Source organism: Myxocyprinus asiaticus, chromosome 31 (assembly GCF_019703515.2).
Source record: "Myxocyprinus asiaticus isolate MX2 ecotype Aquarium Trade chromosome 31, UBuf_Myxa_2, whole genome shotgun sequence".
NCBI classification, from domain to species: domain Eukaryota; kingdom Metazoa; phylum Chordata; class Actinopteri; order Cypriniformes; family Catostomidae; genus Myxocyprinus; species Myxocyprinus asiaticus.
This window is the reverse complement of record NC_059374.1, coordinates 40,123,017-40,149,294: the sequence shown is the minus strand read 5'-3', so window position 1 is coordinate 40,149,294 and position 26,278 is coordinate 40,123,017. Positions and strand designations below refer to the sequence as shown.

The following is a 26,278-nucleotide window of genomic DNA, read 5'->3' as shown; positions in this document are numbered from 1 at the left end:
GACCCAAAAAATTAAAATTCTCTCATTTCCTCACCCTCATCATGCCATCCCAGATGTGTAATGACTTTCTTTATTCTGAAGAACAAAATTAAGATTTTTAGAAGACTATTTCAGTTCCGTAGGTTCATACAATGCAAGGGAATGGTGGCCAGAACTTTGAAGCTCAAAAAAGCACATAAAGGCAGCATAAAAGTAATCCATACGACTCCAGTGGTTAAATATATGACTTATAAGTGTGTTATAAGAAGTTATAGGTGTGTGTGGAAACAGATCAATATTTAAGTCCTTTTTTACTATAAATATCCACTCTCACTTTCACATCTATAAGTCACATGTGGTGCCTGTTTAGTTTAATTTTCACATCTGAAAGTAAAAGTGGAGATTTATGGTAAAAAAAGCAAATTACTTAAATATTGATCTGTCTCTCATTCACAGAGCTGAGATATTTTTTTCTTCTAAATAATCATCATTTGTCTTCAGCAGAAGAAAGAATGTTATACACTTCTGGGATGGCATGAAGGTGAGTAAACGATGAGAGAATTGTCATTTTTAGGTGAACTATCCCATTAACTAACATTCCAACATTCTTACTGAAAAAAATGTTAACTTATAATTTTGTTATTTATAAATATATATATATATATATATACACACACACACATACACTGTATATATAAATAATCATAAAAATGAAGAGTGCGGCCCTCGAGGGTACAGGGATCCAGCTTTGCAGCCACTGACATTTCCGAAGTTGAGTAACCCTGGTGTATTGTATAAAATTTGCATATTCACAAGATTTCAGTGTGAATTGCTTGTGAAACAGTCACAATATGATTCAAGCTTTGCAAAGGAACTGTTACTGAAAGATGGGACACTTAAAATTGGACTTATGGAAAAACCACAAATAACCAATGCCATTCACGAAAGTTTAAAATGTCATGACTGTTTGATAGTTTATGCTGTGCTTGAGTGAACAGTTTGATACATTCAGATGAAATGTGTTGGGTGTACGTTGTGTTAACCCTGAAATGTAGTTTTATAATGTTGTGGAGTTTGTTCATTTTCTTCTGATTGAATTTCAAATATGGATGTATTGGAAAAGCTGCATGATGTTAGCCAATCACAACAGTGGACGTATATATTGAAGTCTTAAAGGGCCAGACGGTTTAAAACCGAGCAGTTCAGACAGAGGGCCAGAGACAGGGTGAAAAATTATTTTATATGACTAAATTATGACAGTTTGGTGTAAAAAAATCTATACTAACATTAGAAGTGGACCTCAGGGAAAATAATAAAATTATTATTTTTTTAAATTATGTCATGACCCCTTTAATTGTTTTGTTAAAACTGTTTAATTCAGTAGTAAAGTTGTTTAATTTGTCTTTTTATGGGATTACCGGGTTACGGCATCGGCATGGCAACAAAATTGTAAAGTTGGCTATAACTTTACACAGAAAAGGTTAATACTGTAAGTGATTTTATTATGCTAAAATCCTGTTGTTTATGTCTTGTGGCTATACTTTTGAAACAGTGAGTATTTTAACATTTACAGATTGGCCCCCATTCACTTCCATTGTAAGTGCCTCACTGGAACAGATTTTTTTTCTTTTTTTAAAAAACTTTTTTTTTATTTTTTTTTTTTATTATTTATTTATTTATTATTATTTTTTTGGTGGAAACCAAATCAATATTATACCACAAATTTAACACTTAACTAAATGTTCCTACTGTAGATATCGGTGCCCTTTTTTGGAATTTGAACCCTGCATTATTTATTCATGCAATAACACGCACTGCTTTCATTTAATCAGCTCATTATTTATTCATGTAATTTGCATGAAGTTAATCCAAGAATGTAACAGCTGCAGATGCCAAGTGATTGCCCCTGTGTGTGTGTGTGTGTGTGTGCGCGCGCGTGTGTTTACACTGCTTCATAATATCATGCTCAGTCCAGTATGTGAGTAGGTTTACTGAGCAGCTGGCTTCCCTGTGGATGTATTGCATTGTAAATTTGCAATTTGGCAAATGGTGAAGGACTTTACATTGTTATGTAAAGATTATTTATTTTATTAATATTGCATCCCTACTTTACACCACTGACCTACTGAAACCACATTGCTAACCTGATGAAATCACAAAACTACTGACTTAACTATGACTCATTCTGTCTAAAACATTAAGACTAAAGAAGCTTCTCATTGGTAATATTTATACTGACTTGTTTACTCGGCTGTGTTACAGAAGAAGAACAGAAACGAAAACAGTGTGAGAGTATAGATTAATATAAGCAGTCTAACTAATGAAAGAATATAGCATAATATCCATCTCAATCACTGACCCAGTGCAGTTTTACTGCTTGTAAAAAAGTACTGTTAATCAATGCTTAATATCTCCACTGAGACCGAAAGCATTTAAGTTAATTTTATATGGTAGATGTTGCTGAGTCATGTGCTTGCATTCTCAATATATTCATTTATTTGTTGGTATATTGCTGTTTAAAACATATTGTAGGGTGCAATTATATACAACCCTGAAAAAAGAAAAAAAACCACACAAACTAGCCTAAACTGGTTGACTGGTCTTTACTGGTGAGTGGTCACACAGTCTGGTCAGTTGGTTGATTTTAAAGGGGTTTTGGGCACTTTTTAGCTGGTCAGGCTGGGAGACCGGCTTAAACCAGCTAAAACCAGCCATCCAGCTTTGGCTGGTTTTAGCTGGGGTTTTTTATCAGCAGGAAAGTATGTTGCCTTACGCCACATTTAGTGTACTGTTCAATACAAACAAAATAAAGGCTAAAATAAAGCTTTCATTTTGTTGTTGTCATTATTGTTGGTGTAATAAAAGAATCCCAGTCCACATGTTTCTAATATCACCCTGAGATGTCCTGTATATAAATTAAGTCTAGTAATAAAGGAGACATGATTGCTTGAAATAGTTATTAAACATTCACCATGGATCTATTCACAGCTCCGTAATTAATTCAGCCGACAAAGAATCGTCAAGAGTGCAATAATTATATGCCATCTATAGCACACAAAAGCCCTGGCCTGAGACATGGGCTGTGAGTCCAACACGCACATAAACACACAGCTCTAATTACTACCACCTGTTGATAACAGTACATCTCCATAACCTTTTCCTAATGGTTGTGAGACTAATCGCCTACCAGGTGTGTCATTGGAGATCATACTGAGATTAGAGCGAGAAACCCAGCAGAGCAAGATTAAGAGACAGGGGTTGGCTGGTTGAAGACGTAGGGTGATGAAGAGTATATGAGCACACATTTCTGCTTGACCAATCAGATGGTGGAGCTGAGGAAAGATGCCACATTTCACAGTGCTGCCTTTGCGAGAAGAATCTAAGCCAGAAAAAAAGACGGCTGTCTGCAAATCTCTCTCCATCATTCTCACTCTAACTCTAACTAACCCTGTGATATCAGTGATGAATTTACAGATGGGAAATGTTCGTTACACTTCACTGATTTATTGATTCATTTTCCTTTCCTAGCATTTCCTAGTGTTTCAAAAACCCTCCCATTACTGCATACTTAGTGACATTAGAAAACTGAAAATGAAATTTTCAAATGAAAATGGATTAGTGTGGACATAGCCTTAAAAGCCAAACATACTATACACAAAAACGTGAACTCAGTCTCTTCTAGACTCTTCAAGCTCGAGTTTGTGGATTGTTGCGTTACACAATGTTAAAGTCCAAAGTATGCTTCGGTCAGACGCAGTACACTGAGTGTCCACGTACAGGACACATGATGCAAACTTCGTCATCAGCAGAGTGCGTGAGCACTGAACGCGCGCAGCCCGATTTTTCTAACCGCGCATCTTTGAACGCACAGAATGCGGATGCGCCTGGAATTATGTGCACTAACTAGTGGGTCCACAAGGTGGCAACACTCACATTTCAGCTGCTGCTGTCACAATGAAGTGCTAGAAGAAGATGTAATCACAACTAAATATCAGGAGATGAAGGTAAAATCAACAACAATGGATGTGCAAGTCAAGAGCGCGTGTGTGAGGAGGTTTGGAGATACCTGCATTTGTATAACTCGAGTCTGAAGGAATATAAAGACATTTTTATGGGTCTAAACTCCTGAAGAGAAAGTCGGGTGTCTCATAGCAGTCGTAGCGCATATGTATGCACGCACAGTTATGTGGGCTGTGTCCGAAACCAGGAAAATGCTGCCTCCGGAGGCTGAATATGGAGGCAGGAAGGTATTAAGGCACGTCCAAATCCAATGTTCGTGTCACATCCTGTCTACTGAGATACCTTCATCTGATCGATTTTTGAAGGCAGCATAGATGTATCCTTCGCTGCCTATCAAATCCCACAATCCTGTGCATGGAGATCTACAGCGGTTGAGCTGAAGGGGAAAAAAAATGGTGGCCGAAAAGGCACTTGATAGCCAATTTGTGTATAAATGTAAGTTTTTATTCATTTTTTCCAACTTTTGATTCCATTTCTAGCAAGAAAGTAGTACTGTAGTTATTAAATATACACTTGGTTATCACCAAAGCTCTCTTAATTTTGTTCTAGATCAGTGATTCCCAATCCTTTTCCTGGAGGACCCCCAACATTACACATTTTGGATATCTCTCTAATCTAACACACCTGATTTAACTCATCAGCTCATTAGTGGAGACTCCAAGACCTGCATTGGGTGTGTCAGAAAAGGGAGATATACAAAATGTGCAGTGATGGGGGGCCTACAGGAACAGTGTTGGGAACCACTTTTCTAGATTAATTGACCACTGTGTTTCGGTTGGACTGAATGAAGCAGACGTGCTACCTTTAGTGGACACCAGATGGCAATACTCAGTTGCTGGTATCCTAGCAATGATGTGACATTATGCTGCCTCTGCAGCCTGTCCAAATCCAGTTTCTGGAGGTACCTTTGTACGCAAACGCTGTCTGTTGAGTCATTGACTGATAGGGCAGCTAGGCAACAAGACAGCTACCTTTGGTTTCGGATGCAGACATGGAGTATACAGGCTCGCACTCGACGGTTCGCAGACGCTGAGAGTTCGCGTCAAAATAGAAGTACTATATCCAGGACTTAAGACCTCAATTCATAACACAACGCAGGTACACGTTGCGTTCTCAATGTTGCCACAAGGGGCACTATAGTGAGATTAGTGTGAGCTGTCCGCATCTACAATGAGTTTTCTCTTTTAGGTCAGCCACTGTCAAGGCGGTGCAACAGTTTGAAGAGAATATTGCTGAACAAGTAGGTTAAAGTCAATATATTTATAGCAGTTTAGCTGAATAATAACACATGCAGTTTATTGGAACAGACATTTGAAGGTAACTCTATCGCCCCTAGAGTACTACGATATTATACCAAGACAATAGACAGATGAGGGGGGGGGAATGTATTATCAAGCTGCAGTCTCTGTGAGCGATTGCACAGAAAACACACAAAAAATAGCGGAAAATGTGTAGAGAGTCTAAGAACAGCACACAAAACGTCAGTACAGACTATTTATGTTGATTGTACAGGGAACAAACATAAGCCTAATTTTTAGACTGAGAATTTCTTTTGACATATTTGACATAAATGGACAGCATGCTATGTGTTTGTATAGGGAAAGAAAAATGCCCTAATAAAGGTAAAACAAAACAGAAAATCAATTTCAAGGGGCAATATTGGTCCTTAATAAAAAAGTTCATTTCTGACACTGCACAGCACACATCGGTCCGATCCATAAATATCATATGAGACTGACAGGTGCACAACAGATGGAGAGACACAGTGAGTGAAATAGAGGAAGGATGGAAGGGTGTTATAAAGGGCAGGTGAGGCGAAAGAGAACAAAGAGAATGAAAAATGAGGAGGACAAAAAAAATGGCATTAACGTTTCTCCCCAGAGAAATGAAAAAATGTAGCTGAAAAATGTTAAAGGAATGTTCTGAGTTCAATACAACCTAAGCTCAACTGATTGCATTTGTGGCATAATGTTGATTACCAAAACGTTTTTTGGATTTCTCCTTTTCTTTAAAAAAAGAAAAAAATCGAGGTTACAGTAAGGTACTGGAAGTGAATGGGGCCAATCCATAAACATTCAAATACTCACTGTTTCCAAAGTATAGCCACATGACATAGACAATATAACATCATAACATGCTTTTAGTGTGATATAAACGCTTACTAACCTTTTCTGTGTAAAGTCATATCCAATTTTACAACTTTGTTACCATGATGACGTAATGCTGTAAACGTGTAATCCCGCAAAAACAATGATTGTTTTGAAGCAAATCAATTAATGATCAATACATTTTGCATAATCAATTTAACAAGTTATGTGAGATGAATGAATGTTGTATATAAATGCAACATTCATTCATTCATTCATTCATTCATTCACTATCAGGCATGTACGTTATAGCTTCATTAACCTACCTGATGCCTGGGCTTATTTGCAGGGTTTGAAATAATTGCTCTCTTGGGTATGACGTCTTTGAGCATTAACCTGCATAAGTACTATTCACACGGAAAATTGGTATAATCACACCTGGGAATCTCGCAGGCTTCAAAAGAAACAAACACAACATCAGGGAGCAGCGACGGGTTTCCTTAAAGGCAGTGTTGATTAAAGAATTATGCAATTTAGAACCGTTACTACTGCAAATACACTGTGAAGTGTTGGCTTTTGGGTGGAACCATAATCAGAGGACTTGGATGTGAAGGCGTATGCTTATGTTAGTATAGAGAAATCACAAATTAGATCTGTTTGATTGTTTCTCTTGGACAGTAATGTGATTAAACGGAGAGCAAATAAAGACTTTTGCATTAGTCTCCCGATTCTCACCATTTATCTCACATGTGTCTCCTTAACAATGTCTCAAACTGTGCTCTGATTTGCTAAGATACCAGAGTCTGCAAACAAATGTCAGAGATTTCAAAATTAACTCAAATATTTCTCAACAATTAACAAATTATCTGAGGTATGCTATCCACATTACTTTTATAGCTCTATATTCTTACTGAGTCAACAATTATCTATTTTTATTTCTCCTATATGGAATTCCAGGAGACACATCTACAGTAATACAAAGTGGATTTTGAGCAGTCTGACTTCTGAGGAATAAAATATTCCCCAGGGTGGTTGTGTGTGACCCCCGATATCTGGTTTGTTACTGTATGTGTGAGCTCAACTGAAGTCCATGTTTGACAGTTCCAAAGAAATTCTGCCTTGTCATTCTCTGTCAAAAGCTGTCAGACCCGTCTCTCAACTTCTGCTCCAGTGGACTGAAAAAGATAGACAGCACTCACAAAATAACTTTGTGTGTGTTTCTACCATGTTCACACCAGCATGACTATAAAAGGCTGAAGTGTGATATATTTCAGAGAAAAACATGGACAGATACAGTACTTAAGAAGAAAGTTGATTATCCTGCACACGAAAAACAAATGGATAGTTGACACGACATACTGTATGAAGCAGTGGATGCAGTACCATATTCTTCATCTTTTTGATTGAGAGCGAGAACCACTAATCGCGACCACAAGGAGGTTACCCCATGTGACTCTACCCTCCCTAGCAACCGGGCCAATCTGGTTGCTTAGGAGACCTAGCTGGAGTCACTCAGCACACCCTAGATTCGAACTCGCGACTCCAGCGGTGGTAGTCAGCGTCATACTCGCTGAGCTACCCAGACCCCTTCTTTATACATATGAATAAACTCCAGCCACTTTTCTCGCATCCAGCTTCCACGTTAGCGTGTTCTATTCAGAAGAAATCATCCCTATGCCCTATTCCCAATGAAGACAATTACCATCCACTGTGAGAGCTTCGCAGGGCTGAAGGTGATAACCGGCATTCACAACTCACTTTTTAAATCATTTGCATCGTAAATTCTGTTTGGAACAACACTACAGCATGGGTTGTGCTCCCTTCTAAGTGCCCTGCGAAGGCATCATCAGTGCAGGTGAGAACACAGCCATGTGCACTGAACAGACGTAGTGGGGAGGGCGCCTTTTTGTTCTAGAAAGTATTTGACTGGACAAAAATCCTCAAACTCTATGTGACGTTATGGTTTTCTGGGGGTTTTTTAGCAAGAAGAGACTGCAGATTTTAAATGATTATATCTTCTGAAAACTATTTTTGTCATTGTTTAGAAGTACAGATGACCTTAAAGCTAATAGATATGGATTAAAAGCAGCAAAACTTTCATTTTGATTTCACAGGGTCTTTAATGGCATTGACTTTTGAAGGTAACTCTACTGCCCCCTTGAGGACTGAGGTTTGTTGCGTGCATAATGCAAAAACACACGTTAAGTATGTTCAACCGGACCGCACGTAGTCAATTGGTTGGTCATGCACTCACATCTGCGTATACGCATACTTGCATAAAGTAAGTTTTTGGCTTTACTCACCGTCATGCTGTTCCTAACCCATATGCTGTTATTGTTTCTTCACTGTAAAGAAAAGAATTGCAGTGTTTCCCACCGGATTTTGTGAGACTGTGGTGGGTGGGCATCAGATGCCCTATATGCTCCCCCGTGAGAACATTTTGTACATTTTAAAGTTAAATGCATCAATATGGTGCACTTTGAGAGCAAAATTAAGAGGCTAGATCTATGAAGAACTTTGTGCTCTTGCAAACAATTGTGTGCTCTAGTAGTAATTTAATCGTAAACACATTGGTTGTATAGATATGAATGGTGATGACACAAAAAAGTCACACCCACAAAGCATGGTAAACAAGACGGAGTTTAACTCAGTTCACAAACTGAACTGAAACTACTCTAACCTACAGCCCCTTTCTCTGCTGTCAAAATCACCTGCTGTCCCTCCCACAGGGGAGGCTGTCTCCCCTGCTGCCCCTATGGGAAGTACCTGCCCTGCTGACTCTCTCTGAATGTCTGTACCTCTATGAGAGTCTCTCCTGCTGCCCCTGCTGTCTCTTCTGCTACAAAGAAACAAGTAATGTTAAAATTGCACTGTTACTCCAGTTTATTTCTTGACAAAAGCCTGTGAATAATCTGTTTGGCTATTGACTTGCCATCTAACTATGCTATCTATCCTCTGTAGCTGTTTCTTTCTCATCTGGTGGTGGATTTCACTCTCTCTTATTGAAAAATTGGTCATTCACTTGTCCGAGTAAAAAAGTTACTTGTCCATAGAGAAAAAAGGACATTTACTATAAGTTACATGCTCAAGCAACATGTCAAAGTTTCTGTTGTATGTTTCCTAAAATTACGACCGTGCCCAACCTAATAGTGTAACTATGCAATCAACTCAATTCTCTGCGACAGAAATGTAAACTGCACTGGGTAGAGAAGGAGGCTATTGTCATAAGGTAACTATTTTATGTTACGAATGGTAGTCAAATAAAGAGAAGTCTCCATCGCCACCAGCAGGGGTGCTCATAGTTCTATGGAAAATTATCTAATTTTTTTAATTTTTTTTTTTTATTTTTTGGGGGGATTTTTCCCCTTTTTCTCCCAATTTGGAATGCCCAATTCCCAATGCACTCTAAGTCCTCGTGGACGCATAGTGATTCGCCTCAGTCCAGGTGGCGGAGGATGAATCCCAGTTGCCTCCGCGTCTGAGACAGTCAACCTGCGCATCTTATCACGTGGTTTGTTGAGCGCGTTGCCACGGAGACATAGCGCGTGTGGAGGCTTCACGCCATCCACCGCGGCAACCACGCTCAATTCACCATGCGCCCCACCGAGAACAAACCACATTATAGTGACCACGAGGAGGTTACCCCATGTGACTCTACCCTCCCTAGCAACCGGGCCAATTTGGTTGCTTAGGAGACCTGGCTGGAGTCACTCAGCACGCCCTGGATTCGAACTAGCGAACTAGCGAACTCCAGGGGTGGTAGCCAGCGTATTTTACCACTGAGCTACCCAGGCAATGATCTAATTTTTCATCATGTTATTGCAGCAAATCTAATATGTACAATAAAGCCTATACATTATCACAATACCAAAATTTCAGTAGTCTGTAGTGAAATTTTACGATTCTCAATACCAGCTTCAAAAACACAACAAATAAAAACTAACTAATATGTTAATTATGGAAGAATGGTTTCAAGTTCTTAAGTAATTATTCAAGACTAGTAAACAGTCAGTAATAAAATAACAATAATAATAAAAAAAAATGTTTTTAAAAACAGCAATGAATAGAAATGGATTAAAAATAATAGAAAAAATTAAGAAAATTCTGTGCTTTTTTTAACAGCTTTAAAAGTTTTTAACAGCAGTTTCAAGTATTCAAGTAAACATTCAAAATGAAATGCAACATAAAATTAATACTGGTCTTTACTGTATACATGAATACTTTTTAAAGTTACTAAAGTTACTCAGTCAAGAGCAGTGAGTGTTTTCTTGTTTTCTTGTTATGGTTGTTTGATTATTATGATGACACACTAGACGGCAGCAGGTCTATTAGCTTACATTTATACTTACAAGTCCGACATTTTAATACAAATCCGCTTTTTTCTCCATTGTTTACGTTCACTTTAGATATCACTCTCTGTCTTTACATGAATACCTCACCAAGATGGGCATTTTGGCAGAATTTTGAAATGTATTTGACCGTTCAGGTGCGCATTAGCGTGAGCATTTTCGGAACACACACATACGCCGCCTGTCAGTCAAACAGGGCGTAGCTGTTACTAGATCGCTAGCGAATTATAAAGTTACGCACTGACTGGGGCTGACTGACTGGGAGTGAGAGATGCTTTGCCGAAGCAATGGCGCAAAACACAACGTTAGAGATCTTTTATGTTATTATGAGAAGTGTAAAAGTCATGATGAAACTGTGGCGGGACAAATTAGACTGTGGCGGGCCACAGTAAGACTTTTGAGTTCTCTAGACAACTGTCTTAATAATTATCCTAAGTAACATTTCTTTGTTTAGTCAATGTGAATTTGTATGTTCACTAAATGCAAAAATTCTTGTTGAGAAAACTACTGATTTCTTGTTCAGCTAACTATCATTTCACAACACGAAAACTTTCATTTTGTCACCATTTCAGTTACTTTCACATGAAGATGATCACAAGCTTTGCCTCTGCAGAGTGATGTCTTGCAATGCAATGCAGTAGGTACAATTGTTTGAGATAGACCTACAATAGACCTCAACCCTTAACACACAATCCCCAATAACGGTGACAGTCAACAAACCTCATTAGGTTCAAAGATGAGCTCCTAACATCACCACACAAAAATTGACTAACAGTGGCAGCAAAAAAAAACCAACCAACCAAACAAACAAACAAACAAAAACTTTAACAGCATAAATAAAGTCAATAAAGAGCAAAATAGTGTATAACACTAACTGGATAATTTATTAATGTTGCAATGCATGCTGGGAAATCAGCAAATTTGTTTAAAATGAAATTGTTCATTCAGGCAACTCTGTTAGGTTAGTTGAGACAATATTTGGGGGAATATTGTAGGTCTAACATGTGTTTTTATATAGATTAAAGTCATTCACATTTCGTAGTATCCGTGAAACTGGATGAAAAAAAAAAGAGAAAATAATTACAGAATTTAAATTTTTGGGTGAACTATCCCTTCCCCAAAAGAAATGTATACCAGTCACAGCAATAAAATAAACACTTTCCATTATATATTCATATACATTTTTACCAAAAATCCTAATGTTGAAAAAAAAAAAAAAAAGAAAAAGAAAATCATGTCAATGTTATTTGTCAACTTCCACGTATCATATATCATTTTCTGCTATCTAATGGAAACACACAGCGACCCATACACACAAATGTTATGAAGCTGTTTTCATTCACACTTTTTGAAATGCACACCAGCCCTGGTGATGAGTGGCAAACACAGTTCAACCGCAGGATGAGGTCATAACCTTCCCAGATAGAAAGAAATAGAGACAGACAGAGAGGGAACAGACTGTGCATCAGCTTTTGTCCCTGGAGAATGTGGCCCCTCTCTGCTCTGTGTTCCACCAGCACTTCCTGTGTCTGACATCATATTACAGCCACACTAACCAAACTAATGTACATCTTTTTTTTTTATCTTCACTTTTTTAATACCCTTGTGTCCTTCACTCTCTCTCTCTCTCTCTCTCTCTCTGCCTCTACCTGTCAAGCACACCTTGAGTCTGCTGTTACCAGGTGAAACTAAATGAAAGTTCTGTGTTTGAAACACCGACTCTTCCTGTCTCAGACCGGACTATGCACTCCGGTCGTGTTATGTTTCCAGACTCTGGTGTGGGAGACATGCTTCCATCACATTCTCAGATGCTTTTACCTCACTGTTTCACACTCTGTTCGGTTAGTCTGACATTTCCGGTACACACAGACTTTATCTGCACTGTAGGTGGTTCTGCTGTGAGCTTGAACAAACTCTGAGATGGAGGTGAAAGTTTGACACTGTGAAGGTGTGCTTAAAGGTGTAGTCGGCGCCAGGATGAAATAGGTAAGTCTGCATTTGGAATAGATAAAATGTATACCTTTCAAATATAAAATCTGGGAGGGCACAGTGGTCGAAGTAAGGGGGCAATGCAAGTGAATATTGGCCAGAACTTTGAAGGACCAAAAAGCACATAAAGGCTGCATAAAAGTAATCCATACAACTCCATTGGTTAAATCCATGTCTTCTGAAGCGATATGACAGGTGTGGGTGAGAAACAGATCAATATTTAAGCCCTTTTTTACTATAAATCTCCTCTTTCACTTTCTATTTCATTTGTTTTTGGTGATTCACATTCTTTGTTTAATATTGCCACATACTGGGCAAGGAGGAGAAGTTGTAGTCTATATCTTCGCTTCTGAAGAAATAGATTTAACCACTATAGTCATATGGGTTTCTTTTATGCTGCCTTTATGTGCTTTTTGGACCTTCAAAGTTTTTGTCACTATTCACTTGCATTGTATGGACCTAAAGAACTGAGATATTCTTCTAAAAAACTTAATTTGTGTTCTACAGAAGAAAGAAAGTCATACACATCTGGTGTGTCATGAGGGAGAGTAAATGACAAGAATTTTCATTTTTGGGAGAACTGTCCCTTTAATGTTTAATGTGCAGTTATGAGAAGCAGGATTTCAGAACAATGAGCGTTCTCTGTGGGCAGGGCTACACTGTGACATAAGTCACATGTCTTGAAGCAACAGTATTTGATGTAGTTAAATATATATTTTAATATATTTTTTTTAATGTACTGAATAACCATGGGATGTTGGGTTACTGTAAATCCTTCTGTCATAAGGACAGGACAGAGAGAGAAAATCAGAGTGGGAAATTAAGCTTGAAGGTTACTCAAGACTTCTACAAGGTGAACAATCACATGTCATTTTCCATCGCAGTCAGACTGACTGGAAAGGCCAAGGCTAATGGATCCATAGCTGTGCTTTCTTACTTCCTCTCTTCCCTTTTGAATTCCCTCACTCTGCTGCATAAAAACATAAAGAGAGGTAATGCTCTTTGACTGGCATCAGTTGGCCTGACAGGATTGTAAAGAGTTAAACGTTCAGCACACTCCACAGCACAACAGAATTACTGCACGCATTACTCTCGGCTGAGAACAAAACAAGAGAAAAACATGAGCGGCATGCTATTAGAGCATGGGTCCAGGTCCTGCTCTGTCATGATGACCATATGAAAGCCTATGGGCTTTATTGTCTGACCAGCATGAACAATATGACAGTGAGTAAATTAGGAAAGAGAGAGAGAGAGAGAGAGAGAGAGAGAGAGAGAGAGAGAGAGAGAGAGAGAGAGAGACTTTTGACTTTTAAAACCCTTTTAATTTACACCATTTTCCAAAACATTACAGAACACATATACAATACACACACACACAACAACAATTTTAACAATTAAAAACCATATTTCCAAACTCGCTCATTGTCACTAATGCCTCTCTCATGCCCCATCTCATTTTGAAAAAAGGTACATTATCAATTTGTTTGTAATATGCAAATTCTAGCAGCTGCCCTAAAAATTCTACCAATGATTTAAAAAGAGACAAGTCATCTTGACCCACATTTTTACATTGATGTTTTCAACTGGCTTGGCCCATTAAAAAATTGGCGAGCACACACTGTTCGCGCCATGACTGTTTATACTTACAACCAAAAATAAAAAGGTATTTGTGAAAAAAAAAGAAAAAAAAATCCCAATTTCATAATTCGTTTTTCCAATAGTACAAAACGTGGAACCAGTCTTGAACACTCACAAAATAAATGAAACACAGTGTCAGAAGCCTTACAGAAAGAACATTCAGGTAAAACCATTCTATTAATTTTAGAAACAAAGATGTTTGTAGCCAACACACTGTGAAGTATTCTCCACTGTAGATCTCCACATTTCTTGGGAATAGGAGGCTTATACAACAGCCTCCATGAGGGATTTACATCTCTGGGTACAGAAAGGTAGTCCTCCATTTAGTATGTATCCTTTCCTTCAACTGACCAAAGTGTGCTGATTTAGCACAAATATGATAAACCGTTTTCTTCCCCATACTTTGGAAATCCAAAAATTCAAACCCCTTTAACAAAAAAACCTTAGTGTTCTCTTCAATATCCAATTTTTTTGGGACAACTTTTAATGCAGGAATGTCTGAGATACTAAGCCATTAATTAAAGCAGACTCTATAAATGAAGTGAATACTGGGGGAAGCTCTTAACTACCCCTTCCACTATTCTCACTGACCTAATCACAACCTGGTCAGCAAGTGACTGAGCCATTTGCCACTGACCTCTTGTTATATCAAGCAGGTCCATAACTCTAGATATTCCAGCATTTAAAAACATTTTGAATACAGAACCTGATAATGGAGGCTGTAGCTTAAAAAGAGGATTAAAAAACAGAGGTTCTGCACACCCATCATTTTCATCACCTACTCTTGAGAATTTTAACAAACTCCATGATTGAAAAATCGATACATACAATTTAAAAGAGAACAATACACATTTTCAACATAAGGCTTCTCAATTAAAAAGAACTCTTTGTCAAGGTCTGTTCATCCAAGATCTTTAAGAATGTACAAACAATAATCAATCCATGGCACACAATCAGAGCAGTACAGCAGTTTTTGCAATGTTTGTAGTCTCATTGCTGCAATTTTTGATTCAACATAAGGCCTTGACCTCCCTCTGCAACGGGAAGATAGAGCACCCCAGGAGGAAGCCAATGATGGCCATTCCCAAAAATTATAATAATAATAATTCAACAAATGCCCTTTGTATTTTTAACAGCAGTTTTTAGGGGGATCTACCACTGTAACCTTATGCCACAGCATTGAAGCTGTCAGATTATTAATTACCAGGCAACTTCCTCTATATGAGAGCTGTGGAAGAATCCACTTCCACTTTGGAATTTTACCAATAACCCGGTCAATCACTCCTTCCCAGTTCTTCTCCATACACTGGTTAGTTCCAACAATAAATGCCATGAACTTTTAAACCATCCTGGGCCCATGTATACTGCTTTGGCAACTGAGGAGTTCCTGTGCTATGCCAGTCTCCCAACAACAAAGAAGTACATTTTCCCCAATTTATACATGCAGAAGTAGCTTTCTGAAAAATATTCAAACATGAAATTATACTATCAACATCATTTGAATTCCTAATTATCAGAGTTACATCATCTGCATATGCTATAAGTTTTACTTGGGGAAATTTAGGGCAGCCAGGGACACCAATACCACATAATCTTTTTCTCAGCAGACTTAAAAAAGGCTCAATAGAAATAGCATAGAGTAAACCTGAGAGAGGACACCCTTGTCTTATTCTTCTTGTCACTGAAAAGGGCCTTGTTAAAGTGCCATTTACTCTTAACTTGCTATAAATATCACTATACATGAGCTTAATAAAGGACACAAAATGATGACCAAATCCAAAAGCCTCAAGAGTCTTAAATAAGGATGGTCCACTCTATCAAAGGCTTTTTCTTGGTCCAAAGGGAGAAGACCTATGTCCACGTTGTCTTTTTGCCACTGTAATAATGCCTCTAACAAAAAAAAGTTTGTCAAATATTGTTCAGTTAGGGACACAGTAAGACTGATCGTCATGAATAACAAGTTTCTATACAGCCCTTCAATCTGTTGGTTAAGGCTTTTGAAAAGATTTTGAGATCAACACACAGCAAGGAGATGGGGCGCCAGTTCTTTATGCAACCAAGGTCTCCCTTTTTTGGGGATCAAAGTTAAACCTGCTCTCCAACAGCTTAGAGGAAGGGTCTCTCTTTCAATACTTTCCAACAAAACGTTGTACAAGCCCTGACCAATTAAGTTCCAAAAAGCCTTATAAAACTCAGCTGGAAGACTGTCCAAACCAGGTGACTTTCCAGAATTCAACTCCTGGACAGCTCTCGAAAGTTCAACCATTGTTAAAGGGCTCTCAAGATCCATCTTGTCCTTCTTTGATAATTGTGGTAAGTCACTCAGAAGTACATCAGCTTCTGCTCCATTACATGGCTCTGAACGGTATAAATCTTCATAAAAATGAAGATGCTTATGCTCTTTTGGCTTTTTTTCAAGTCCAAAGAAAAAATCAGTAGGAGAATCCATATGATTTAGACGTGCGAACTTTGCCCTTAAAAGGGCTGTTTTGCCTTGTTCTTCCACTAAGCTGTGTAGAATATTTTTTTTTCCTTTCGAAAGAGTCAGTGGAAATGATATCTGTAGTACTATGACTGCTTTGTCCAAGGATTTCTTGTTCAAGAGCTTTCATTTTTTCTGATAGGGCACCCCTGCTATGTGCAGTAAGCTGCTGACAAAAAACTGTAATCTGCACATTGCCCACATCCCACCACTGATTTAAAGATGGGAAATGTAATCTCTCTTCTGTCCAAGAATTCCAAAAAAGGTGAAAAGAGTGAATAAAGCAGTGATCCTGCAGTAACCTGTTATCAAAGTGCCAGAGTGAATTATAAGGTTTAGTGGACTCATCAGCCATAGAAATATAATGAAAACCCCACTTTTCATAACATTATCAATATTTTTTCAGACACGAATTTAGACTTTTTCTAACCGTGCTCACAAATATTTTAAGCCTGTAACGTTTCAGTTGATCAAGTTCTTCCAATATCGCCTTTCGCATAGCAATAGCACCAGACTCAACAAAAAGTTCCAAATCAGGAAAATATTTTTCCAGTTTGAGTTTTCTCTGATTCTTAGTGGCATCCAGGAAATTGCTCATCTGTTCAACCATGTAAAAAGGAGGCTTTAAATGGGAAGTAAGATGATTCCCCACAGAATTTCCTTCTGAATTTGCATCATGTTCTTCTACAGTATCTGAACATTCACATTCAGAGTCATTCTTATATAAGTTATCATCAGTTCTCTGTGACAGCAGATCCATGTCACCCTGTAACAGGCTGCTGCTTTGTACCTGTGAGTTTTCTAGCTCACTTTGCTTTTCCGGGTGCTTTGAATCACTAACTACCCCGGCAACAATGAGCTCCTCATCAACTCGGACTTTCACACCTCCATTTACATGTGTACTGATGACAGAAGCACTGTCCGTATCTTCAGTGGGACAATCTTGTGCAAGCACATTAGAACCCTCTCCACTGTTAGGTGAAGCAACGGTTTCATCTTGCTGTACATTATCTTTATCAATATTTTCTGCATTATTATTATCCAGAGCAGTATTTACCTGTTCTGTTACGGAATTACACTCCTTCTCTTTTTCAGCCTCCATATTCAAATGACACGACTGTCTAACATGGCCCTGTTTCCCGCAAGTGAAGCATTTCATTGAATCAACAGTGATAAAGATCGTATAATCATTCCCATTCAACGTTAGTTTTACAGCAAATTCCAGGTTTTGAAATTCAGCATTTAAAATCATGTACGTGTGTGTAGAGCTGAGGAGGGCGGGGCCGGGCTGGAATGAGACACACCCGGTCCCCAATCAGCCTGATGGGGCGCGCGAGGGATAAAGGCGGCCGGGGACGACAGTTCGAGAGAGAGAGAATTACAGACAGCTGTGCTGTGTTTTTAGTTGTGTGTTTTTGGTTGGGTTTTTGTTTAATAAATTATTATTTAAGTTGTCAAGCCGGTTCTCGCCTCCTCCTTTCCTCTAAACCCCCTTACACTGGTGCCGAAACCCGGGAAGGAGGAGGGATTCCCGTTGCAGAGTCCTCGACACTGCCGTCCACCCAGGGGAGCGCCGCTGCCGTCCGACGGGGGACGGAGTAGCCCGACTACCCGGACGCGGGGAACGGCCGCCGTCCGCGAGGCGAGTGGGGACGGGACTCCACGACCGCCTGGAGCGAGGGAGCCGCTGCCGGGGGCGGAGGAGTGCCCTGCCGTCCCCCGGGAACGCGGAGGGGTCGAGAGAAGACCGCCGTCCGCGGGGGGAGGAGGGAAGTGACTCCCCGACCGCCTGGAGTGATAGGGCCGCTGCCAGGGGCGGAGGAGAGTCTCCACGGGATGCCGGGAACGCGGAGGGGCGTTCTGTCCGCTGGGGGTCGGAGGTCTGACTCCGGTCCGCCCGGGGAGGAGCGGCTGCAGTCCGCCTGAGAGGGTGGAGTAGTGATCGAGGACCACGCGACGGCGCATCAGAGAACCGGTGAGTTTCTTTTTCTCTCTCTCCTCTCTCTCTCTCTGCCGCTCGGTGTTGGCCTTTCCCTCGCCATTTTGTGTTTTTTTTCTCCTCCCAGGTCGAGGAAGGCGGGGAGGACCCGCCGGCAGTCGGGGCATAAGGCACGCCCCCCCACCCGGAGAGGAAGGGTGGGGGGGGGGATGTACGTCATGCCGGGGGCTCCCCGGCCTGAGGCAACACCAGGAGGAGTGTAGAGCTGAGGAGGGCGGGGCCGGGCTGGAATGAGACACACCCGGTCCCCAATCAGCCTGATGGGGCGCGCGAGGGATAAAGGCGGCCGGGGACGACAGTTCGAGAGAGAGAGAATTACAGACAGCTGTGCTGTGTTTTTAGTTGTGTGTTTTTGTTTGGGTTTTTGTTTAATAAATTATTATTTAAGTTGTCAAGCCGGTTCTCGCCTCCTCCTTTCCTCTAAACCCCCTTACAGTGTGACTTCTGAATGACATGATATGCTTTAATTCTGGGGTTTTTTACACCAAGCGGAATCATTTTGCTCGGTCCCAGTAATTTGCCATAATGCACAAGAATGCGCTCAAGTGTATCATTTGGAATAAACGGAGGTACATTGGAAAGGGTAACTTTTTTCGAGGGGTTAGACAGCAGCAGAACCGGAATGAATACATCTCTCACAGATAAACCATGTTCAACTAAATCATCAACCATAGATGTTTCCCTCAGAAAAATAACAACTGCCTTGTTCATTCTTGATGCAGACAAGATGTTCAATGCACCAACAGCATTACTAACAGCAATTAAACAATCTTCATCTGATAAACATTTGCACCCATGATGTGCGGTCAAAGTCAAGAATTCGATTCCATTGCTCCTCTCTTTTGCCAACAAAGTCAGCAAATAAATATCAGAAAACTACCGTTGTTTTAATAAGCTCAACCAATATACCTTAATCTAGAAAGAGGAAAAAGGAAAAAGTTTGGAACACACTCAAACACGCCGCTCAGTCACTCACACAGTCTTTCCAAACACTCCACACATGCACACACAGAGAGAGAGAGGGGAGAGAGAGGGGAGAGAGAGAGAGAGAGAGAGAGAGAGAGAGAGAGAGAGAGAGAGAGAAAGAATCACTCTGTCCAACCCTGACATGACCTCTCTAGAGTGTGTTCAAGCTCTCATCATACATTTATATATCAAGCTGGGACTTCCCATTGACTTCTATTGTTTTTATTTTATTTTATTAAGCCAGTTATATTCACTGCACCCTACTTCTAAGTCTATGCTTAACATAACCCTTTTTTTTTTAAACTAGAACTAGTGGTCCTTGCCCATGCAAAACTCATCACCACAATGCAACATGATCACACAAAAATCGACATGTTGCTAATGAAAGTTCAAATACCATGAAATCAACCACATTTAGCTGAATTACTGACAAGCGACATCCCCCATCAGACATTTAAGCATCAATTTAAGCATCAATTTTCCTGTAGCTCTGCTGATAATGCGATGAGCAAGCAAAAATTCTTGTCCCGTAGAAACTAGAAAGTAATAGTGTTCACATAAACAATGGTCAGAGCGTTTCAGAGGTTCCATTTTTGCTCCACTGATGGTTAGGTTTAAGGTTGGGGTTTGGGTTAAGGGTTACTGTTAATATAATATGCATTCCTGTTGAAGGTATAACATCATTTACAACTAAAGATACTGCTCACATTTGGCACCCCTCTGTGGACATTTCACCTGGAAACTGGAGCTCACACATGCCCATAAGTTCAACAACACTTACAGCTTTGGTCATTGCGGGCAGCACACATATCTCCTCAACAAACCGCATAATTTGAGGTAGCACTCATGTCTGAAACTGTAATCTGAACAGAACAGTCGCAGCATGCTCTGGCTTGAAGCAGCATCCGTTCTGTCAAAGCTAAACATGTTTATCAGCAAGTTTTGTTCACGACATGGAACAATTTGGCTTTCTGCTCATGGCCCCTAATTTTGCAGGTCATTGCTTTGGATTACTAACCTTCCGGACACTTCTATCTATCCCTGAACCAGCAAATCCATTGAGTGTGGTCGAGAGATGAGAAGTACAGAGGGATGATCTTAAAAGAGAGAGACAGAGAGAGGAGTCCTGTCATGACGACAGATGAATCGGCCAACTGTATGACACCTGCTCCCACAGCGACGGGATGCCGGCCAATGGGAGCAAGTGGGTGGGCACAGTGGGGCTCTTGGCTGTGAGTGTGTATGCATATGTATAAGTGTGTATTGTGCCTGCCTTCCCAGCAGGCTCTGAATGTTGGGAAGGTACCTGTTCGTCATACTGGTGTTGCACAAAATTACCAAGCACATGCCAGGTGATACGGTAAAGAACAGGGTTTTGTAGTAAAGTATCAGACTCAAGATACACCTGAAGTCAGAAGTTATACATACGCCAAATACATTTAAACTCAGTTTTCACAATTCCTGACATTTAATCGAAGAAAACATTCCCTGTCTTAGGTCAGTTAGGATCACTACTTTATTTTAAGAATGTGAAATGTCAGAATAATAGAGAATAATACATAATTATTTATTTCAGCTTTTATTTCTTTCATCACATTCCCAGTGGGTCAGAAGTTTACATACATTTAGTTAGTATTTGGTAGCATTGCCTTTAAATTGTTTAACTTGGGTCAAGCCTTCCACAAGCTTCTCACAATAAGTTACTGGAATTTTGGCCCATTCCTCTAGACTGAACTGGTGTAACGGAGTCAGGTTTGTAGGCCTCCTTCAGTTCTGCCCACACATTTTCAGATTGAGGAATCAGATTGAGGTCAGGGCTTTGTAATGGCCACTCCAATACCTTGACTTTGTTGTCCTTAAGCCATATTTCCACAACTTTGGAGGTATGCTTGGGGTCATTGTCCATTTGGAAGACCCATTTGCGACCGAGCTTTAACTTCATGGCTGATGTCTTGAGATTTTGCTTCAATAAATCCACATAATTTTCCTTCCTCATGATGCCATCTATTTTATGAAGTGTACCAGTCCCTCCTGCAGCAAAGCACCCCGACAGCATGATGCTGCCACCCCCATCCTTCATGGTTGGGATGGTGTTCTTCGGCTTGCAAGCCTCACCCTTTTTCCTCCAAACATAACGATGGTCATTATGGCCAAAAAGTTCAATTTTTGTTTCATCAGGCCAGAGGACATTTCTCCAAAAAGTAAGATCTTTGTCCCCATGTGCATTTGCAAACTGTAGTCTGGCTTTTTTATGGTGGTTTTGGAGCAGTGGCTTCTTCCTTGCTCAGCAGCCTTTCAGGTTATGTTGATATAGGACTCGTCTTAGTGTGGATATAGATACTTGTCTACCTGTTTCCTCCAGCATCTTCACACAGTCCATTGCTGTTGTTCTGGGATTGATTTGCACTTTTCGCACCAAACTACGTTCATCTCTAGGAGACAGAATGCGTCTTCTTCCTGAGCAGTATGATGGCTGCGCGGTCCCATGGTGTTTACACTTGCGTACTATTGTTTGAACAGATGAACGTGGTACCTTCAGGCATTTGGAAATTGTGTGAACCAGACTTGTGGAGGTCCACAAATTTTTGCTGTCTTGGCTGATTTCTTTTTTTTATTTTCCCATTATGTTTGAAGGTAGACAGAACCCTAAAGGTTCCCTATGTATGCTTTCATATCTGTCCCTGAATTATTAGAGCAATCATTTGCATGTTCATTTAGGAAACAAATATGAGCAGCATTAATACAGAGGAGTTTGACAATTTTATAAACAAGCATTCACTTTGGTTTCATTCAGTATGAAGTGCTTCAGGGCAGGAGATGTTGACTACACACACACACACACAGCATCAATCAAAGTGTGTAGAGGAGGAATTCCTCAGTGCGTGTTTGTGTGAACACTGCAGCAGTAACTGATTTAAACTCTCGCTCACGTCTCAATGTGCTGAGCACACACACACTATTGACTACAAGCCAGCAATGGCAGTCTCACAGTCCTGGGACAATTGTATTTGTGATAGTGCAATCAAGCAGGCAACTAAGAACATAAAAAATAAGAGCACACGAGAGGGGAGACTGCTGAGAATGAGGCTGACTGATGTGTGAATACGATCAGAATTTAAAACAGCTCGAGGACACTCGTGTGCTGCCTCGTCATCTACAGATCGCGTGCATGCCTTCAGTTCAGAGATTTCAAATACCGATGAGGAATTACAGCCTTCTACCTCCTTCTTTTAACATATGTATGTATCTGCAAAGCGTGATTACAATGAAATTTTATTTAATGACTCAAGCGATGCCTTAAGATTTTCCTCAATGCCTCATGACCTTAATTTGAAGAGTCAGGATTAATCTATTAATCCCGAGGCAACACAGTGCATCCACGGCACACTAAATCAGACACTATATAGAAAACAGATGCTTACTACCATAATACTCTGACCAATTCTGACCAATGAATTTCCCTGATTTTTCCAGTTGTTCATGATTGCTGGATTAGGATTTTTTTTTAAATAATTACTAGCCGATTCAATGGCTGTTTCTCAATGTGCATTCTTTTGTGTTCTTATGTTCTCATTCACTGCCGAAGTTAAATTCAAATACTCAAGAATCGCAAGTAATGAGAATGCATAAAATTACCCAGATGTGTTCTCGATCAGTCCGAATATGGAGGATGCATCGGATGGTGACTTGTGGGCAAGAGAACCTGGTACTATGGTGGCAGACGAAGGAAATGTATCATTGTGTTTTACCTCAAGAGTTTCCCCACTGTAAGATCGTCAAAGCCTGACGTCTCATGAGAGAACATTTGTTGTTTTGTTGGGCATCATTTTAATATAGTAATAAACACATGGAGGAAATGAGTGTTAATAGACTTGTTTTCTTTCAACGTTTCACTAGTCCTGCGAAACCACACTGGTGTGATGATAATAATGCTTTCACTGATGTGATAATGCCAATAGTTCTCTCACTGGCTTCAAATGTGCTGTGACGGTTAATTATGCAACACATCTCAAAGCTCACACTAGATGTGTTCTATATCCTCCTGTCCTTCTGAGTTCGTTCTTCCAAGGTGGCTTGGCAAGTCCATTCTCTTCGTCCAATTTTTTTTTTTTTTACTATAAATCTCCACTTTCACATTCTTCTTTTTTTTGTTTTTGCCGATTCACAGTATTTGTGCACATCACCACCAACTGGGCAGGGAGGAGATTTTATAGTAAAAAAGGACTTAAATATTGATCTGTGTCTCATCCACACCTATCATATAGATTCTGAAGTCTTGGATTCCACCACTGAAGTCTTATAGATTACTTTTATGCTGCCTCTATATGCTTTTTGGAACTTTAAAGTTCTAGCCACCATTTACTTGCATGAGATATTCTTTTAAAAACCTTTGTCTGTGTTCAGAAGAAAGTCAAATATATCTGCGATGGCATGAGGGTGAGAAAATAATGAGAGGTGAACTATCCCTTTAAAAATAAACATAATGAGTAGACTAATTGTTTTAAAAGATGTACAACCTATACATATCTGTTGACATCTCAAAAAATGTGTTTTGTAAGTTTTATGACCCTTTAAAAATAAATTAGTGTGCACTAAACAATGCAGTATGCAGTTAGATAGTATTGCGTCTATATACATGAATGATGAATTTTAAAGGAGAGAAGAGAGGAAGGGAAACTCCAACTGCAGAAAAACAGAGGAAATCCCACCTGCAGGGGTGGGGCCAGAAGGGTGGCACGGGATGGCAGCTGCCACCCTAAAAATAAGCTTTTATCCCCCCCCCCGCTTGTTACTGGACGCAACCCCTTACTTGACTCTTGGCAAAAAGTCCTGGACACACCCCTGCCTGCCTGCATGGTGCATCCCCGTCAGGTCCCAAGTATTACCCTGAGAGTGCCCGTTAGGTGACTGCATCACATTGATGACATTTAAATAATATGAACCTCCATTTGACATGAACTGAACACACTGATCTGGTTTATTAATATCAGATTCAGAATTCAAAGCAACTTACGACAGTGGAGCATCACATTTATTAACAGCAATAACAATGTTTTTGTAACCAATTATACGAAAACATCAGACAGTCATCAGTTAACAAGGAAAGCAAATAATAATGGTTGTTGTGGTGGAAGACAGGTCACAGAAGCAAAAACAATGAAAGTGGACCAATGCATGAGTGGATTGCTTTCACACTTAAATAAAATGAAGAAGTGGCTACAGACACCAAAGGATGCCCACATGAGCCTGTAAAATAAAGATTTCAGTATTGATATGGTTAACGCCCATTAAGGAATTACAGTTCTGCATCAGTCATTTATGTGTAACTGAGTCAGATTTGTAGGCCTCCTTGCTCACACACGCTTTTTCAGTTCTGCCCACAAATTTTCAGATTGAGGAATCAGATTTGCTTTGTTTTCATAGCTTCTTTATTTAAGAAGCTATGATAATACACGAGTAATATTTAGCACTATAGACCCCTAACCCAACTATAGTCCAGGTAATATATGTGGGCTAGCGCAGCAATTAGAATTGACACATGATAGAAATTCACTTATGATACTTTGAGAACTATCACACAAAACAGAATTTTATTAGTTCCAGTGCATCTGGTATTAGGGATATGTATTCTTAATATATTTCCAATACTCCTCAATAGCAAGAAAAGGTTTTGACATTCTAAAGAAAAATAAAATAACTTATAAATCATACTTTACCCATTTAAAACCTCCTCTTTGACTCTACTGACTTCAATCCCAAACACTGACATGCACCATCATACTATCCAACCAACCAGTTTGTCAAGTTCAGGGGCAACATAAGCTCGCCATCACTGCACAGTGCAACATCAATTCGAGGACATGTTTCATATACTGTCATACCTTATATCCTAGTTTGTTGTGATGTTCAAGGCAGGCGTTGCTGGTAAACGCATGTTGCTGCTGTGTAATTCATTGAAAAGCTGCTGCGGTTTCTCCGATTTCTCTCACTCTTCCTCTGCGGTTTGACTCTGTTGTAATTCACTCTCCCGTGCAATAGAAATACTCTCGAGCGCTCACTCGCATCCAGGCTGGCGCGTCCTGGGTGGGGAGGGTCGTACGTGAACGCGCGTTAAGATCTGAATGCGAGAGCGCGCATTGTTTTGGCTTTCATCTATTAACGTGACATACAGGCTTATAGTAATTAAGTATGTCTGTCTGGCTGTATTTAATTTAACATAACTTGAAGTTAACATTAAAGGGATAGTTCACCCAAAAAGGAAAACTGTCTCATCATTTACTCACCCCTCATGCCATCCTAGATGTGTATGACTTTCTTTCTTCAGCAGAACACAACGAAATTTATTTATTTATTTATTTATTTTAAAGTCTCAGCTCTGTGGGTCTTTACAATGCAAGTGAATGGTGACCAGACCTTTGCAGCTCCAAAAATCACACAAAGCAAACATAAAAGTAATCCACAAGTCTCCAGTGGTTCAATCCATATCTTCAGAAGCAATATAATAGGTGTGGGTGAGAAACAGATCAATATTGAAGTCTTTTTTTACTCTAAATCTCCACTTTAACTTTCACATGTGGCACCATATGTGACTTTCAGATGTAAAAGTGAAAGTGGAGATTTAGATTTTAAAAATGACTTAAATGTGTATCGGTTTCTCACCCACATCTACAAAAAAAATGTCTTAATCACTTTCTGCAGTAGCCGGTTCAAAGAAAATTGGCTCCATTTGTACCACATACCTTTATTGTTCACTTTAAATAAAAAATAA

General features: G+C 39.7%; 1 protein-coding gene across 2 annotated transcripts in view; it reads right to left on the bottom strand.

Moving 5' to 3' along the window:
* LOC127422433 (sodium/calcium exchanger 2-like) overlaps positions 1–25,533 on the bottom strand; it is a 124,337-nt gene extending 98,804 nt beyond the window's left edge. For both annotated transcript variants that reach the window (XM_051665948.1, XM_051665950.1), the window contains exon 1: positions 25,392–25,533. The gene's annotated coding sequence lies outside the window, so the exon portion shown is untranslated. The remainder of the gene's footprint in view (positions 1–25,391) is intronic.
* Between the last annotated feature and the right edge of the window lie 745 nt (positions 25,534–26,278).